We start from the raw sequence: 18,741 nt of genomic DNA, 5'->3' as shown, positions 1-18,741 counted from the left end.
AAAAAGCAGATATAGCCCAGGGGCTGCAATTCCTTTCATGTTTTTTTGTCTGATTAACGGCTCAGCCCACCGCTGTGCACCTCTCTAACCACTTCATCAAAGCCAGAAACCTTTGCTTGAATTGATGATAAGTCCTTCACCTGGTGTGAGGAACCTTTTGGACTCTTTTTAGTTCTCCTTCCTGGTGAGCAGAAGCTTTGACTGTCCTTGCCTTGTGTTAATGTTTGGCTTTCTTCAACTGTCTGTGTATCTTTCTATATGAGGGGCTGAATATAATAACGAGCACACGATTAAAACCCTCCTCCTCCAGGGGTGATCAGGACGGCTCTAGCCAACATGGATCGTGAGGTGAAAGGAGAGTACCAGGTTCTCCTTCAGGCCAAGGACATGGGAGGTCAACTGGGGGGGCTGGCTTCCACCACCACCATCAACATCACCCTCAGCGACGTCAACGACAACCCACCGCGCTTTGCAAAGAGTGAGAAAGTCTCATCAGTGATGTTTAAATGTTTGGATAGATGAAAGAATCCTTGATTGGTTCGCCTATTAAATCAGTCTGCATGTTCTTTCTTAAATTGTTCTTACTGGATTTTTATCTGTCAGGTATTTTTCATCTGCGGGTGCCGGAGTCGGCATCGGTTGGCTCGGCAGTGGGTCGGATTCGAGCCCACGATCTCGATGCCGGAAGCAGTGCAGACGTGGATTATGCCATTGTTCCAGGAGATGAGGGCAACATGTTCGATATCCTCTCTGACGGCCAAAGTCAGGAGGGAGTGGTGGTGTTGAAAAAGGTAAATCCACTTATTGTCTCTTTCACAGTAGCTGTTTTTGACATACATAACTGTGCTGCAGCAGCTTGATATGCATTATAATGCATATGGTTATGTAGTCCCAAAAATAGGCAGTTCTTATGTGTGGTGCCACTATGAACAATAGACTGTATATAGAAGTGAAATATCTGTAGACCTGACAACCTAACAATGAGATGGTTATAAAAGCTCAGTAAAGCTGAGCGGAGCTGCAGATTCAGATGACTATTGTTTGTTGCGGGGGGATATTGCCGTGAACAACACATCCCCCTCTATAAAGACAGCTATATCGTTAACCATTATAACTGTGCATCACTGTTCTCCATCATATGTTTGTGTTAACTGGTGCACTGGGATGCTGTTGCTCTTAGACTGGTGTCATGAGCCTGTTGAACTTATACAAGTGTGCGTGTGCAGAAATAAAGTTTGGCGTCCGCGGTTTGTTCCGGCAACAAGGATGATGAGCATGTGTGACATTCCTCTGTGATATGTGTATGTTTAACTGGTATTCCAGTCCTTTTGTGACGATTTAGCGAAACATAATAGGAGCCCAAAACGTGTCTCAGACTCAGGGAAAGGGTTAAAGGATTAATTTACATGATGGTGGATCAGGGGGAAAAGCAGTCTCTGTGTAGTTGATGAACGGAGAATGGTGGCTTGAATAGTTGGAGATGTGAGGAGCTGGGATAGCAGAGGGAGACACTGGAAGAAAAATAGAAAAAAGTAGAACTACACTGGAAAAAACACGCGTTAACTCCTACAAGACGTGTAGGGGAGCCGATATACCGCTGGAATGGCGAAGACAATCTGGCAGCCTGCGGTGAGATGAGGAGGACATCAGCTGCTGTAGATTAAGCCGAGCGATCTTCATGTGTGTGAAGAGATTCCCCAGCGCTCCTGAACCACCCCCACGTCTCTGAAACAAAGTAACAAAACAAAAGCCGAGACAATATGAAAATATAATACTAAAAACTAAACAAGGAAATAGAGTCCAAGCCATGACACCTTTAAGATAACACAGTAAGTGTTTATTCACAAACTAATCTGCTCACCTTGCTTCTCTTCAGTTATTTCTCCCCACACACCTTCAGCTGCTGGACCTGCACACAGCAGCTCTTTGTGCTTCTCTCTTCCTATCCGTCTGCTCTGTTTGCATCCATCATGAGCTGCACGTTTTACAAAGTAAAAATACGAGTTGCGTTTTGTATTTTTTCACCTGCGATGTTGTTTTCACAGCAGCAGGTGAGCCGCACGTGTCGATCAAACCCGACTAATGAGACCGACACTACACAGCTGCACCTCTTTAAAAACAGAATAAGATGGTCAGTGTTTAACAGAAAACGTCGCACGGCAATCAATGCCTTTACAGGAGGGACCAGCGAACGTCTGTGTGTGTGTGTGTGTGTGTGTGTGTGTTTCTTCTTCTGCTGCAGGTATGGGAGAGACAGAGCCCGAGGGGAGAGTGTTCAGTAAGGTTATCCATCGTGGATGACGATCTTTTTGACAGATAAAAACACACATGACTGAATTGAAATAAATAAGTCGCCAAATATACTTACACCCCTCCCTGTCCCCGCCCCCCCTCCGTGTCTGACAGGGAAAAATCTCCTGCTGTACGGGACCTGTGTGAAAGGGTAATGTCGGGGTCAGACGGTCCTGACATTGTCAGGAGTGCATGTGTGATAGAGGCTTATGAGTAACTTTTTATACAAACTCTCACACAGAAACGGATCTGACCATCATCATGGACCCATGTGTCATAAACGATGTTTTCCATGTCGGCATACATGTTCAAATCAGAGAACAGGGAGGGCATTTATCTCGTTTCCAAAGTAAGAGCCATGGTTGGTACAGTTTTGTGCTCCTGGAGTAGCCGTCCTGTCGGTTCTCATTTAGTTAAAGGTCAGTTATAAAAGCCTCCGCCGTCCTCTGATGTGTTACTGCCTGATATGATGTGACATGTGTGCGTGTGGTCCAGTGTGTGATACAATGAAGCATCCCTCTAGATGGAGCAATTAACAGAGTTAAAGTTCTCTAAAGTCCTCAGATGACTCTTTTGGAGATCTGTTTTCCTGTTGAAACTTGGACTTATGAGGACTGAAATTCAGTGAAACTTCATGCTGTGGTCCGTCAGGAGCAAGTGGAATATGTTCAAGTTTATGCTTAAAGAAGTAAGAGTTTAGTTTTCCATCGGGGCAGAATGGATATCAGTCTGAAAACAAACCAAAAACTGAAAAATAAAACATCTTCTGCCTTTAAGATCAAATGTATGATTATTTTCACCATCCTCTCCTCGCTGTAACTCGGTCCCTCTGCTCTCCTCTCTCTCTCTGTCTTACTCCTCTTCTCATTTGACCCACACCACAGATGATCAGGGGAATTCGCTGGCTGACACAGCAGAAAGCAGACTGTTTTGTGTGCTTGTGAGTGTGTAAGTGTGTGAGGCATAATCTAGTCCGATAGCCTGGTAAGTGGAAGGTTAAGAGGCCGAATGATTGGGATCACAGCCAGATCAGCACATTCCTCTCCTCTCTTAAGATCACTGACAGCACATCACCAGCAAAGTGCTGCAGTCTGCATCATTTTAATCTCCTTCTTTAACATTTAACTTCCACATTTTATTGTGCTCGACACACTTCATTCACTCATTTATCTGGTTTCACACTGCTAAAGTCAGGATTTCATTTCCGACAGAAACTCATTTTTTTCATAGTGGGTGCTTTTAGCTGTGGATCTGCAGACTCTTCAGAGAAAACTAGACACAAATCTGAAAAGGGCTTATAGTTGTAAAGTATGTAAACAACTTTGATACTATTTTTAATGAGTTATTTCTTTCAGTATTTATTAGGGGTGAAAACATTTAGCAATATATGTAAACTAAAAAGTTCTCACAGTGCATCTAAAACATCCAGTCCAGTCAGAAGTCAGTTGGGCTCGTTCATACAAACTACAGGTAACGCCGAAACCACAATAACGTATTAAACACAAAAGAGAAAAAATAGATAGAGAAGGATAGAGGGGAAGAGTTTGTAGAGAGAGGTGTGTTAGAAAGAAGATGGGGAAGGCAGAGCCAGAGCCAGGGTGAGGTGCCCCGTCCAGGGCTCGCTCTCACTCCCGCCAGATCGGGCTGTACGCTCGCCATCTCCGTACTTTCTCACTTTCATGAGGAAGAGAGGAGAGAAGAGAGAGCAAGGAAGATGGGGGTAACCCATGCGGGGCGGCTGTGGCTCAGTGGTAGAGTCGGTCGTCTTTCAATCGGAAGGTCTGAGGTTCGATCCCCAGCTCCCTCACGCTACATGTCGAAGTGTCCTTGGGCAAGATTGCTCCCGGTGGCATAGCCAACGGGTATGAATGTGATATCTGATTGACAGTTGGGCACTTTACGTAGCAGCCTCTGCCATCAGTGTGTGAATGGGTGAAAGTGACATGTAGTGTAAAAGCAGCTTTGAGTGGTCGCAAAGACTAGAAAAGCGCTATATAAGTACAGTCCATTTACCATTTACCATTTAACCCTAACCCCAAGTCCACGGTACCTACCCTACCACATGGCTTTTAACAGCACCACAACAAACTTGTAGTTAGATGGGCAGCGAGAGCCAGCTCATCACCAGGGTTATCAAGTGGACACCTCCCTTCACCGGTGCTAGCTCTCACCGCCCATCAAAACCTCATGCTATCAAATCCTTATGTAAACAATGCAACTGTTCCTGGTGCCAACGTTATGTACGAAGCAGGAACAGCATAAAAGAAAGGATTACTGTTACATTTGTGTTGGCCCCCAAAGACTTTATTTCTCCTCATCTAAATCCACCGGCTTGTTTTAACTGTTCGTCTCTTTTCATCTCCTTTACTGCCTTACACAGACTCTGTCCACGCTCTCCCAGTTCTCCCAGTAATGAGATAGTTGATGGTGCTATGAACCCTCGACATCCCACTTCTCCAGGACAAACCCTAACCTTCCATGCTCTCTACTCAGCTTCTGCTGCCAAATCTGCTTATCTAAGCTTTTTCCTTTCATACGCGTCCTCCACTGAGTCCTCCCAGGTCACTTCTATAAAATAAACTCCTGTGGAATAACAGAAAGTTATGCCACCAATGTTTATGTGACAATCTCAGCAGAATGATGACATGGGAAAAATAAATTGTTGAAATGCAGTTTTAATTCTATTTGGTTCTCATCATTACCATATAAACACACCTGCATCCTCATGACTCTCCTACCCGAGCAGGCAGACACAGCTCAGTCCACAGTGTTTCCCCTCGTCTCTGGTTGTAGTTTATCTTTTTTAAGAATCTATTATTTAGTTTTTGAGCATTAAGGTAAAAAAAACAACAACCTTGGGATTCTGTCTGAAGGTGAGCAGAGCCCCTTATATAGAGAATTCAATTCATAATGAAAAACGTATATCCGAAACAAATGTGCAGAACTACATGAAAGTGCATTGTATCATGTCACATTGCACCAAACTGAATCACACTGAATCGTTCTAAACTAAAATGTAGTGTCCATGAATCACCGTGCATCCAGATGCATGTCAGATTGTCTTGAAAGGCAGAGATCTACACACTACTTTTACCCGCTACATGACAACACTAATGTGTGTACTTGTATTTCCCCTAACATGTACAAATTAACAGGACCGTTATTGTGCTTTAATGTGAGAGGGATTATCAAGACCGATTTAAACTAAACAGATGGGACAATAACACGTAGAAAAGAGGATTCCTTGGTGTATCCATCAGTGCACCCCCGGCAGCTATAACATGAGAAAAAAACACAAGACGTACGAAGACAAACAGACAAGAGATGGAGACTGAGCCAACATGGCCGACAACCTTGGAGCAGATTCAGAGCAGCAAGACCTCCATCCAACTGATTTACACATCAGAGCAACCTAAACGTTCTCTTGATTGTTCTTCTATTTGATATAAAGTCAAAATCTCTGTTCATTTAGGAATACTTGATCTCTTGGCAGGGGACGGGGCCCTCATGTGACAAGGGTCCACAAAGATAAACAATGGCCATGGATGAGGGGAGGGGCTCATGGGTTATAGGTTCGGAGCCCTGGCTGTTGATGCTGTTGGTTAAAGATATCTCAGCACTGCCTCCATGCTGATCATAAATCAGGACACAGTTTCCACAGCATAATTACACAGCCAAGATAACAGCTAAAATAAACACATCAGCTACAATAATCATTTTCAATTTCCTGTGGAGGTACACTTTAGGATAAAAACTGGATGCTAAACTAAACATTACATTATTTCACCACAGGTGTGTTTCTCCTGTGCTGCTCAGTATTAGAACAGAAAGGAGTTGATGAAGGCTCAGTCAGAGAGCTTAAAGAGACTGAAGGTAAAGATTAAGACTGAGCCGCAGCCTGCAGGCCTCTGAGGACACACCTGATGCATATTCCCTGCATAGTAAAATGACAAATCAACAGAATGAGGACGTGAAGCTCTTTCATTTGAACTCCTGAGGAACGTCTCGTTTCATAAACTGATTTATTGTTCAAAAGAAAATGTTGAAAGAGAATCAGTGAGGAGGAAGGCTGGCGTGCCAGGTTACAGGTTCACTGAGTGAGAGCTTGAATTGTGAATAAATAATATTGTGGTGTGTAGTGTGTCTCACAAACACAAAGTAAAAAACATAATTGTCCCGTATTTAGCTTAACTTATAAATGATTAAAGCATGTTTTGCTGCTGCATGTTATGCTGTTAATGCTGCAGAATTAAATTATGGTTCAGGCCGTCTCAGTTTGCAGAAGTGAGTAACAGAGTGACAGCATGAAAACTTCCATGACACTGGACTGAATGCAGCGATGTCGATGTCTGAAGTAGCCAACAGAATACGTGTGTCAGATATGTTTACAACAGTCATCCAGTCAGTGGAGGTTTAACACCGCCAGGGGTCACAGTATACCTAAAACTGCCGCCTATTAGAATGTATTGATTTTCAAAGTACAAGGTTCATTTATTTATCATTTTACAACACAAAGTTGTGTAATGAAATGCTAGATGTGGTGTCTTTATGCACTTTCTGAACAAGGTGCTTCGCAGAAAACAAACCATAAAACGTAAAAATTGTCACGACCCAAAAGATGTTTAAGAGGATGACGGCAGTAACAATAAATTGAAAAACCCAGGTAAAATAACGGATGAAGCGGATTAAGCAAAGTAGGCCAAAGGTTTATTCAGAATTGTAACAAAACCACTTAAAGCAAGTGAGAAACTGAAAAACCACTAGTTTCAACACAAAGAGTAGGCTAACTAACAATAAAGAATAACTAAATCACTGCAGGCTTCACTGCCACTGGAGGCCTGCTAGGTTCACACGCTGAACTTTACCCCAGCCACACACTGGTCCACGTCCAAATAAAGCGTACAGTCCAGAGACCTCCCCACCATCACACTCACCTTCACTCGAGGCACTGAGTGAATCTGATGCCTGATTTACATTCATGCATCTCTTCCTCTTATCCATGTTGAAATGGAGTTCATGACTTGATGAGCAACTTGATGACACACAGTAGTAGAAAAGGCGTTGCAATAGCAACATACAATGTATCAGTCCAGACGCGCGGAATGAATAGCGCGAAAATGACAGCGTTCTTTATCTGGGTAAATTTTTTAAATCTGGCTTCATGTTGACATTTTTAAACAACAGGGGGCGCTACTTACACACTTTAAGGAAAAGTCAAAGACTGGAATATTTCCTGGGAAAAAAGTTGAATACAGTCAAAAGACAGCTGTGGGTACATTTTACCCGTTGGCGGTACCCGTAGTGTTACAGCTCCCATATTTTATGAGTCTGGGAAGCATTTATAATTCACTTACTGATCTTTTTATAAGCTGATAAATTACGGGATATATCCCCTCTTATTCCTATTGCTGGAACATGTTGTATTCAAGGCTCAGCAGCAGAGAGATACGGAAGACATAAAATGTGTCTGAAATAGCTCAGCATCAGATCGAATTTATCTGCTCCTCATGCAAATCGTTTGAGATCGACCTTTGTGTTAAAGAGTAAGATGCTTTTTTAGACGTTACATCGCTCTCTTCAAAGCCACCAGACTCCATTAACAAAAAAAATGTACCTCACAGACCAGGGCAGAATATTGCCTACCACTGCCTTCATTTGTTGCTTAGTTTGTTTTATCGTATAAATTATTTTATTTGATAAGACACCAAAAACCAGGTTTAAAATATCGGAATTCCTCTTTAAGTGTCTTTTGACTGACCTGAGTATTTTTTTGGTTTGTAGACCAGCCAAAAGGATGAGCGTTTATTCTCTCCTGAATCAATAGAGGTAAATCTGTGTTTCACTGACACATAGACACCCAGGTGAGGTGAGGGAAAAGGGAGCAGGCTGACTGACGGCCAAAGAGCGGGGGAGGATTTACCTGATTGGCATCTTGCCACAGAGAGTAGAGAGGGAAGGAGCTGGCCGGAGATCAGTGCCTGATGAAACTCCAATATACAACTTTTCCAAAACAATATTGTGTAACACACGAGAACACAAACAGAGTAACCGCTCCAGTCAATGATACCAAGAAACTTGTTTGCTCTTCAAAGTAAAATAGACAGATTGATCTTTAACGTCATTATTATAAAAACATGGAAAGGCAGTGTAGCAGCTCTGTGGCAGCAGCAGCAGACAGAACAAACACTGAACATGGCACAGTGACATGACTCTGGTGGCCTTAGAGAGAGCAAACTAACAGCTGTCTTTGGTTAAACAAAGTTAGCTTAGCATCAGATCACCTGAGATATACCTTTCTGTAAAAGAGTTGCTTTTTTGAAACCAGAAACAGTTACATCCCTCTCATCAAAAGCAGAACACTGGAAAAAAAGGTCAACAGCTGCCCTGAACAACAAAAACCATCAACGTCACACAATAACACAATAACAACGTCACCTCGAGAGGCAGTGGTGAACCAGTAACTCTTGAAATGTTGAAATGTTTGTGTCTTCTGTTTAAAAAGAACTTCTTGCTTTTCTAAGAAAAAGGTTGATTTCTGTGTTAAACATTTATATTTTGAGTATTAAAGGGGAAGAGATCTTTTGCTTCAGCCGACTCACCAGTGACATGTCCCCTCCCCAAAGAACATGTGGAAACACAACTTGTTAGTGACGTAGGCTCTTTATGTAGGGTAGTGTTGTTGTTGAGGTGTAGTTCCTGCTAGCTGGCTATCTTAAACAGTATGTTATTCATTTGTTCCTAAAGGTTTTATCCATTAAGACAACTAGAGCCTGAGACCAAACTGCAGATTAGCAGCAGTGCTGTAGTTGACTGTTACCAAGGCAACCAGGCAGCAGACAGGTTGTGATATGTGACCTGTTAACAAAGATGATGAGTGAGGAAGGATCTCTTGGATACTGGTAACAATCGATTGATCTTAAATGATCATGAATGCATATTACAGCATTTTGATCGTAGTAACACTGGGACTTAGATCATGTTTGTTATTTATATTCTTCTTCCTAACTTCAGTTGGCGGTTTACATCAGAAACACTGAAGCCACCGAGGAACAGCTGACTCACACTAACGTTTTATCTTTTACTCTTCCAAAAATATCAAACCTGTGTCAGCCCGGGCGTTAGCTGGCCGTCTCTGGGTGTAAAATCTCCACCATTATATGACAGACTGGCACACACAGCACAGCGCTAAAAGGATAAGCTTACTGTGTTCACAGAGATAAACACAGGACACAATGTAAGATTAGAAATGAGACAGGTGAGCGGTCTGTAAAATTGGCTGCATGTCTCTGCTCAAACAAGCAATAAAAACCAGCTCGTTGAAGGATCAGCCCATGCGGAATTGCAAAAAACTGCAGTTCTTCCCGTGTCCACCTGAGGCTACAGAAGCCAAGAAAATACCATTACAGCAGATGTTAAAATGTTTGTATTATTACAGTATTGTTGTATTGATATATTTTTGCACTAAGCAGCATGGCTCACCACGCCTGCCTTGTTAGCGTGTTCAGTGTTTGTCAAACATTTATTCAATCGTCGACCAGTTCAGAAGTCAGGAGCTGTTGGCTTTTCCCTGGAGACTCCCCGGATTACAGGAGTGAGGAGAAGACTTATTATTTTAAGTTTCCTGTTACATTACGGTTACCTGACACTCTCTCCAACACGCCACTTCTTTAAATAAATAAACAGTCAGTCACCGCCACCAACAGAATTTCCTGGGAAAGTTAAACTAGCTCACTCACAAGCTAATGGATCAGCCACAGACACAGACTGTTTAGCTTTGATAACTTGGCGTTTGCCAACCCCTCGCTCCTCTCCAGCTCCACCCTCTCATCTAAATAAGGTCACGTCTGGCTCCAGTTAACCAACAAATCCCGAACTCATGGCTTCATTTACACAGTCGAAAAAACCAATGGGTAATGTCACGGTGGCTATGTCCATAATTAATACAGTCTATGCAGATAAATGACATAACGTGCACTGAGTGACAGGTGAATCTGTGAATGTACAAGGAAAACATGATTAAGATATAAAAGTCTTTCAACACTTCTATTGATCTTTTGCCTGTGTGGTATTAGGATTGTGAAGATGTGGATTGAACAGTATTCCATCTTCCTAAATGGACTTGGACATAAACATATATCATGCACAGTTTATTGTAGGATGCAAACACAAACACATCCACATGCTCATTATCTCCTCCACTGTTTCTATCAGTAGAGCTGATTGACAGGAGGCTGTTTGTGGGAAACGACAGTCTGGTTCTTTCCCACGAGGAGGCTGAGAGTCACTGGCTGAAGGTCATGAGTGGGTTAGACCAGAAATGTGTGTTTGGGTTTTTGTGTATTGATGCTTCTTTGTCTCCAGCTTCCACAACCTTACCAGTAGTTTTCCTTGCAATGAACTCTTCGTACTATGATGGAAGGAGGAAGGAGGTACAGTGAAGCCAACAGATACAGCACAGACAGCAGTGAAGAGCAGGAATGTGAATTGGCCCTGGCATCATGAGACACACTCAGTTTGATATGTATATGAATGTGTCTTGGTACAGTTTGCGGTTGTATTTCCATTTCAAAGTGGCTGTCTCCTGCAGCTCTCACCTGTGCATCTGCAAACAGATAAGCGAGGGGAAGAATGGAAATCGACCCTCCTCTGTGTCCAAATCAATCAGTGATGCATTCATCAAAGTGATTGGACATCAATAACCAAATATGCTGCCTTTGAAGTCTCTACTGTGAGGAATTAATAAATCAAGACACACTCACAGTTGCTATGCAACAATAGTGAAGTTATCTTGGCATTGTGCTCGAAAAGCAGAAGTGAAAATCTTGAAATGTGAATCATATAAAACACAGACTTAGCCACCGAGATGTCACCCATTGGCTTCTCTGTAGCTGTTTTGAAGCCTTGAGTTAGGCTATTTGGCTGTCGCCATCTTGTTTTCTGGAGCCAGAAGTGATATGGACAAGGGGGCGGAGCTGGTGAGGAACAAGATGTTAGCAACAGCTGTAATCAAAGCTATGCCCATGGCTACTTCATTAGGTGGTGAATGCGCTAGTTAATCATCATGTCTCCCATCAGTGCAGGAGGTTACATCAGTCACCATGCAGAAAGGGATCAACACTTTGTAACAGCATACCATGCAGCGGGTCCGGGTGGATGCAGGAGAATTTCTTGCTTACTGTCCTGAAGCACTTTGTGAAAAACACCAGAACATTCTTGAGTCAAATGTTTTTTTGCTTCTTGACAAACTTGTCTCTCACCTCACGCTGCAGGGCATCAAGTAATGCAGAGCCAACACTGTGGTGCTGCTAAATTTGCCACAGCATGAAAAACACTATACCTATCGTCCTGTTAAGGGATCACTTCAGCCATGTATTTAAGAAATTCTGTGTCTAAATGAGCAAAAGGTAGAAAGGTCTTGAGATTAAATTGCTTAAGCCGCAGCTATGAGTAAGGCGGTGATGGCTGCAGAATAATCCCTGATCAGTTCTTGTTGTTTCCACTGACAGGCTCAGATTGTTATTCTAAGTGTCTAAGTGATCCCTACAGAGATAGAGCTTTTTGTTACAGAGGAAGGCTCTTTCTTTTCTTTCTTCTTTTTGAAACAGCTGTTACATCGCTCTCTTCAGTGTGGCTGAAGCGCCTTGTGTTAAATGGCTGTTATCACATCTCACCATTCCTATATGCTTGCGTTTCTTCAGGCTCTGGACTATGAGACCAAGAAGTCATACACCTTCAAAGTCGAAGCGTCCAACGCACAGCTGGACCCTCGTTTCCTTCATCTGGGGCCCTTCAAGGACTCAGCGATAGTCAAGGTGACTGTGGTGGACATAGATGAGCCCCCTGTGTTCACCAAGCCCTCCTACTCTCTGGAAGTGTACGAGGACACTCCTCCAGGAACCATCATCGGCTCTGTGACGGCTCATGACCTGGACGCCAGCAGCAGCGCTGTCAGGTGACAAAGAATTCATGAGTCTGTCTTTGGGAAGAAAATGAAGAGCCTGTAGAAAGAAGATTTCACAAAAATGACATAATATAGCTCAATATATAAATCCACGCCTGCATTTTATAATTCACGAGTTTTCAGCTTATAGTTATTTAGAGATTAAGAAGAACTGTACACACAGAGTAAGTGATGGATATGAGTGTAGAAAATAAATGAAGGAATTAAAGGTAAGGCCTTGAGTAATGCACGTTTTTAGGTTATTTAAAGGAACACTTGAATGGTCTTGTAGTTGTTGGATGTGGTTTTATCAATGACTTTATATATAAGTGGATGACGCGTCTCCATCTGCTACCAAACCAAAACACAAACTTAACTTACCAAAAACAAAAACATCAGTAGAACAGCTTCTTGTGTCGGTCTGAAGCAGATATTCACGCTTATGGAAAGTTCACTGACTGTAGTGTTAGTGTTAGTTACGTCTCCTCTTGCCGTTCCTCCTCTACTCTGCTACTCGGGAACAGAACGTTGCAGGAGAAAACACTGAACTGCATTGGTTTACATAAAAGATCGACGCTGCCAGTGCAAAAAACGCTGATAGTGGACACAGGCCCTTAAAGATCTATATGCTTGCTAATAGAATACTAGTTAATCATGAGAATGTGTACTTGAATATAAATGTACTCTTATTTTATATTATCTTCTTATTTCTTTTGAGCAGGGACATAAAAAAACATTAACCTTATGAAAACAAGGAGAGATGTGTTGCGCTGTGTTGGAACGTCTCTGTGCTGTCTCATGGATATGTTAAAACAAGAGTGCATTGCAGTGTTAACCATGTTTTTATATTGTAAACACAAACACAGCTGTGTTGGTGTTCATCTGAACAGTTATAATTGTCCAAAATTGAACTGCTTTGATAATTAGCTTACAAACATCGGGACTCGATTAAGCTGTCATCTTCACAGTTCACCCCTGAAGGAGTGAGAGTGTTTCTCCTGTCTATGTTCTCTGCTGTCTCTCTGATGATCAAGCAGCCCTCCTCTGTGACGTGTTTCCCTCTCATGTGGACCGCTCTTCTCTCTGCAGGTATTCGCTGGAATGGCGCACAGACTCCGACAGCTGTTTCGACATAGATACTGTTGAAGGAACCATTTCCACCAATGACTACCTGGACAGAGAGACAACTGTTCAGCACAATGTCACGGTGGTGGCAACCAAAGTCAGTAAGTACTTCACACTGCAGACAGACTCCATCTGAAAGTAATGGCATGCTGTGTACGTCCTCACATGATCACAGCGTGCACATACAAACATTTGTCTTTATGACCACATCAGGAAGGATGACAGTGAGACAGGTAACGTCTAAACTTCTTAACATTTGTTTAGATACAAATATATTTAAACCTAGAGCCAAATATTTTCACAGGTGAGCTGAGACCTGAGATGCACCTGGGTCCTGAACCTGTGTGCCCCCTCCTCCTCTGCACATCCAGAGTGCAGCAGCAGCAGCAGTAGCAGCTGACTGTGGTGCAAACTAAATTTAGAACATTTGAGCCAGCAGCTTAATTCATCCAGACTGTGTGTGCAGCGTATGATTTCCTCTGTGAGCTCCTTGAGGAGTCAAAGAGCTGCTGAGTCACAAATCTGCCCCCCATTACAGAGAGCTACAATATTATTCCTCTGTGTGTGAGTGAAACACAAGATACGCTAAATGGTAGGATGACCCAACGTGATTAAAATATTACAATGAAGATTATCTGGCAGGTGTGGGACATGAGGTTAAGAACACACACACACACACACACACACACACACACACAAACACACACACACACACGCACACACGCACACACACACAGCTGGGATCATGTTTGATGAGTAGCTCACGCCATCTAGTGGCCAAAGATAGATAGATAGATAGATAGATAGATAGACAGGCATGCAGGCAGGCAGGCAGGCAGGCAGGCAGGCAGGCAGGCAGGCAGGCAGGCAGGCAAGCACTGGAGGACCCTTTTCTATCACAGCATTCTGTCTGTTGACTCTGTAGACTGTTGTGTCCTTCTGTCATGATGTCTCACAGACTGAATAATTGAGCCAGAGGTCACACTGACAGTATGTTGGATTAACATGAGGCCGTGTCACCGAGTGTTTCTTTATTCGTTCCTCCATGTTCACTCTTACAGACAACCCTCTGCTGCTAACCAAAGTGTCTGTGACGGTCAACGTCCTGGATGTGAACGAGTTCCCGCCTGAGCTGGCTGCTCCGTCAGACATCTTCGTCTGTGAGAACTCTCGAGTCGGACAGGTAAACCCACCCGTGCCTGCTTCAGTGACCTGCTGTACATAGAGATTACATTACAGACTAACAGGTTGTGCCATACACTCTGCTATGATCAATTCAAATAGTTGAAATGTTGTCATTCAGATAGATTTAAAGGTATTGTGTGTAAACTTCAATATACTATAGTGGGTAGAATTGAATTATAAAGGTAGCAGCCGCCACATAAGAGCGAGAGATGTAAGCATATTCTGTCTGTCTGCTGGCTGATCAGGTGATCCAGACGGTCAGCGCTGTGGATAACGACCTTCCTCCTGTTGGCCAGAGATTCTTCTTCAAGTCCCCCAAAGAGCTCCGCAACAGAAACTTCACTGTTCGAGACTTTGGAAGTAAGTAAGGGGGAGGAAGAAGATGATTACCAACAGTTTGATAGTATGATGACCACGATCGATGCAGCAGTAGACCAGACACCTCAAAGGTATTGGAACTGTTCCAAAGAGAAATAATGGCTGCAACCAAATCCTGTGGGTCAAAGGAACCGATCAGAGTGCGTGTTTTTGCCACTGACTCAGATTATTGACAGTGTCAAACATGATAGGTCTGTCTTGGTGTGGATCCTTCCTGTTTGTAATGTTTTAAACCAAAAGCATCTGTTACATCACTTTCTATAAAACCACCTGACTCCACTCCAGCGATTTTACCTCACAGAACAAGGATGTTACAGGTGCATTGTGATTGTTCAGCATTTCAAAACTTCCCACCTAATACACACACACACACACACACACACACACACACACACACAACACACAGCTTCCTGCACTGACACTGACTGTTTGCAGGGAAGTGTTCTTCTCAAACCATTTCACAGATAAATGATAAAGAGTCCGGCTATTTCTGTGGTTTCATCATTAAGTAAAAGAGTTGACCATAAAAATAAAGTGTATATGTATAGCACTTACCAAAACCAGCGTTACAAAATGCTTTATCCAAACACAACAAACCCAACTATACAGTATAACACACAGTGATGCAGGAAGAAAACAGAAGACATAAGAGATAAAAGAGACACAACTCAAAACACTGGGTAACCAAAAAAAATGTAAAGATTACACAGGACAAGACATGATAAAAACAGATGTTCATAATGGATTTCATAGACGATTATCTCCGAAACAATAAGAAAACACTTGATCTATTCTCTATGCTCTATTAAACAGGTTGTCTTCTATCCTCTCTGTGCTGAAACAAGAGAGTCTGTCTCTGCTGCCTCTGAATGTTGCTGTGAGATGATCACTGACATTTACTGTTTCCCTGCAACACTTCCCCAACAAGCATTCTTACATTTTACATTTGTACCTTTACAGTCAGCTTCACATCTGATGGAGTCAGACACACAGGCCTGCAGCCAGCTGGGGGAACTGGAGCGTGTGTGCGTGTGTGTGTGTCTGTGCCCCCGTAGTGCATAGTGAAAATAAAGACTGTGTGGGACCTTATCAGTGATGTAGCATCCTCCTCTCTGTGTTTTCAGACAACACAGCCGGCATCGTGACTCGGCGTTCGGGCTTCCAGCGGCGGCTGCTGGACGTTTACACTCTTCCTGTTGTGGTTGAAGACAGCGGTTACCCCGCCCAGAGCAGCACAGCCACCCTCACCATCAGAGTGTGTTCGTGCGGGGCGGGGGGCTCGCTGCTCACCTGCTCAGCCGAGGCCATCTTCCTGCCTGTGGGCCTCAGCACTGGAGCTCTGATGGCCATTCTGCTATGTGTGGCTCTGCTGATTGGTAAGATCATCTTCTAATAACTAGGACATAGTGATGAAAACAGTAAAACCCTGTGCGCAGGATCAGACCAGCACTTTTGTTTAGTGTTGACACAGACTGACCCAGGGAAAAAGAACACCAGCTCCCACCTGTACTCATGACAGGAAGGGGTGTAGGTATGACCTACTTATGATGACCTACTCTGTGAGGCCTTACATTTGACCAGCACAGTATCGCCTTTGACTGTGCACAGAAGATTACAGACTAAATCGAGGATTTTTAGTTTTATATTTTAATAGATCTTCATAAATAGACAAGATTAGAATAATCTTAAATCCAGGTACCCCCGTGTCATTTGCATACAATATCCTGTGCATCTGTGATGATGTTTGGGGGAAGGGATGGGCATTTCAAGCAAAAATACCACTTCATATTCACTGGGAACTATTCGCCTATTTATCCAAGGATCGCCCCACCCCCCTCCTCGCTGACAAAAGGAGAGAGAGAGACAATTTACTTTTTCACAACTGTTGGTTTTATTTTCAAATGTCAAAGTGTGAACCAAAGAAACTCCTGTAAAACACGGGATTTATATAACGGCACAAATTTCTTACGTTGACGATCAGCCTATCATACTGTCCATAGTTGTGTTAGACTTATGATATAGTATGTGAAGGTTCTCAGTCATCCAGGTCATAGGATAGCAAACAGCTTTCAGGTGCGCTACAGCCCCCGTCTGATGGTAGTTCCACATTACAACCAGGCACCGGTAAAAACAATGGAAAAATATATTTCAAGGATGAGATAATAGCCACATGTAATTTTTATAAATAAATGACTATATCTGAGAAACATGACCCATCCATAGTTTATAGGTCTGTATTGTCATATAGGTGCCTATAAATAAAACTGTATTTGCGCATGCAACAGGTGAGGCTACAAAGAAATATGTGATGCTAGCATCTCTGGTCAATCAGTGAACCAGCTTTTCCTTTGATCCAAACTCGGTGTTAAACCCTGGAACTCTTCAGATGCCTGCTGGGTCAGTATGACAGCTCAGGGAAAATGCTAAAACACATTTCTTGGAGTTGCTTGAAATCTAAATGAATTTCAAAGGAATAGGTTGTGGATATAATATTTGGACAATACAATGCAAAACACCTGTGATTATGGACATGTGACAGATCCATAAACTTATATACTATTGGATTTTTCCAGATAAAGGTCCCTTTGGTCCAGTGATGTTGAGATACGTCATTTCTTTTTGATCTATACGTCAAAAACTGTGAAACTGGAGAAAACACACACTCACCATCTGACCACTCAAACTCCCCTCCTATCATTTTCTATCATCCCATCTACATAGTATCTGCAAGAGAAACATGAAATGCTCAACCATTACTGGATATCATTGTTGTCACAACAGGCTGTGACACTGAGTTTTATGGAGTTTTTCCGCCCAGAGTTGCAAAGTGTTTTTAATTTGTATTTTCTGTCTGCTTCTGTTTGATTTGGGACACTGTATAAAAAGGCCATAACATAGACTGTATAAAATATGAACGACGCCTCTTCATCACCTCTCATTGTACTTATTTTAAGCCAAAATATCCCCGGAGCGGGCGCTGCTGTCTTGCGCTGGTGAGATCTTTTGGAAAGAGAGACTGCACAGTAGAGATTGGCGGCCTGTCCGCTAACCAAAACACACATTTAAGGTCGAGGTGAAATGAAAAACGTCATTTTAATCATTTTAGATCACATCCCTGTTAGGCCAAAAAAAATACAGAAAATCCATTTCTTCGTATTCCTATGTTCTTCCTGTAAAAAAAAAATATCACATGTGCTTACGTAAGCTAGTACAACAACCAATAATATTATGACATCCACCTGTCAATCAATCTGCAACATTTAGCCGCAGAGCACCAAGAACGCTCGGTCAGTTAGCTAGCTACTGCGCTGTGGAGAACGTCTGTCTACGCCCACTTCTCAACGATCAAATCAAATCCCTCTAATGATATGTCCCGCCTGCACGTCCTGTTTCACTCGGAAATACGTCACGATACGGAAGCTAGATACTCTCGAAATGACGTTTCATCTCGACTTTAACTTAGGGAAAGAGCGTTATAGACAAGCGGCAACCTCCAGTGTTGAACAATGAAGCCAATGAGGAAGTGGCCACTTGAGACTGGCTCCAGAAGAAATAACATTATGGCAGATGGGAAGAAAGATGCCCATTTTAACAGCAGAAATAAACATGTTTACAGCCTGGTACAAAAAAACGGTTTTGTTATTAAAGGGCCAGTTCACTGATTTTCAGTGCTATCATGCTATCATGGGGAGCTAATGCCTTTATGGTAGAAAAAGATGCAAAGGGCTTTTACTGTTCAAGATAACTGTACAGGGGGTGCATTTTTTGTGTAACACGCTCGTTTTCATTATATTAAGTCTTACATCATAGGGGTGGGGTGT

The 18,741-nt window shown here is 42.8% G+C and overlaps 1 pseudogene; it reads left to right on the top strand.

The window, feature by feature from the left end:
- Nucleotides 1-18,741, top strand: part of LOC138611086 (cadherin-12-like) — a 46,499-nt pseudogene that overhangs the window by 17,512 nt on the left and 10,246 nt on the right.

The sequence above is a fragment of the Semicossyphus pulcher genome, unplaced genomic scaffold (assembly GCF_022749685.1).
Source record: "Semicossyphus pulcher isolate SPU_LCO1_2020_fin unplaced genomic scaffold, fSemPul1.0.p SCAF_7, whole genome shotgun sequence".
Taxonomy (NCBI): Eukaryota; Metazoa; Chordata; class Actinopteri; order Labriformes; family Labridae; genus Semicossyphus; species Semicossyphus pulcher.
Note: the sequence above shows the minus strand (reverse complement) of the source record. Positions and strands in the feature narration are given on the sequence as shown.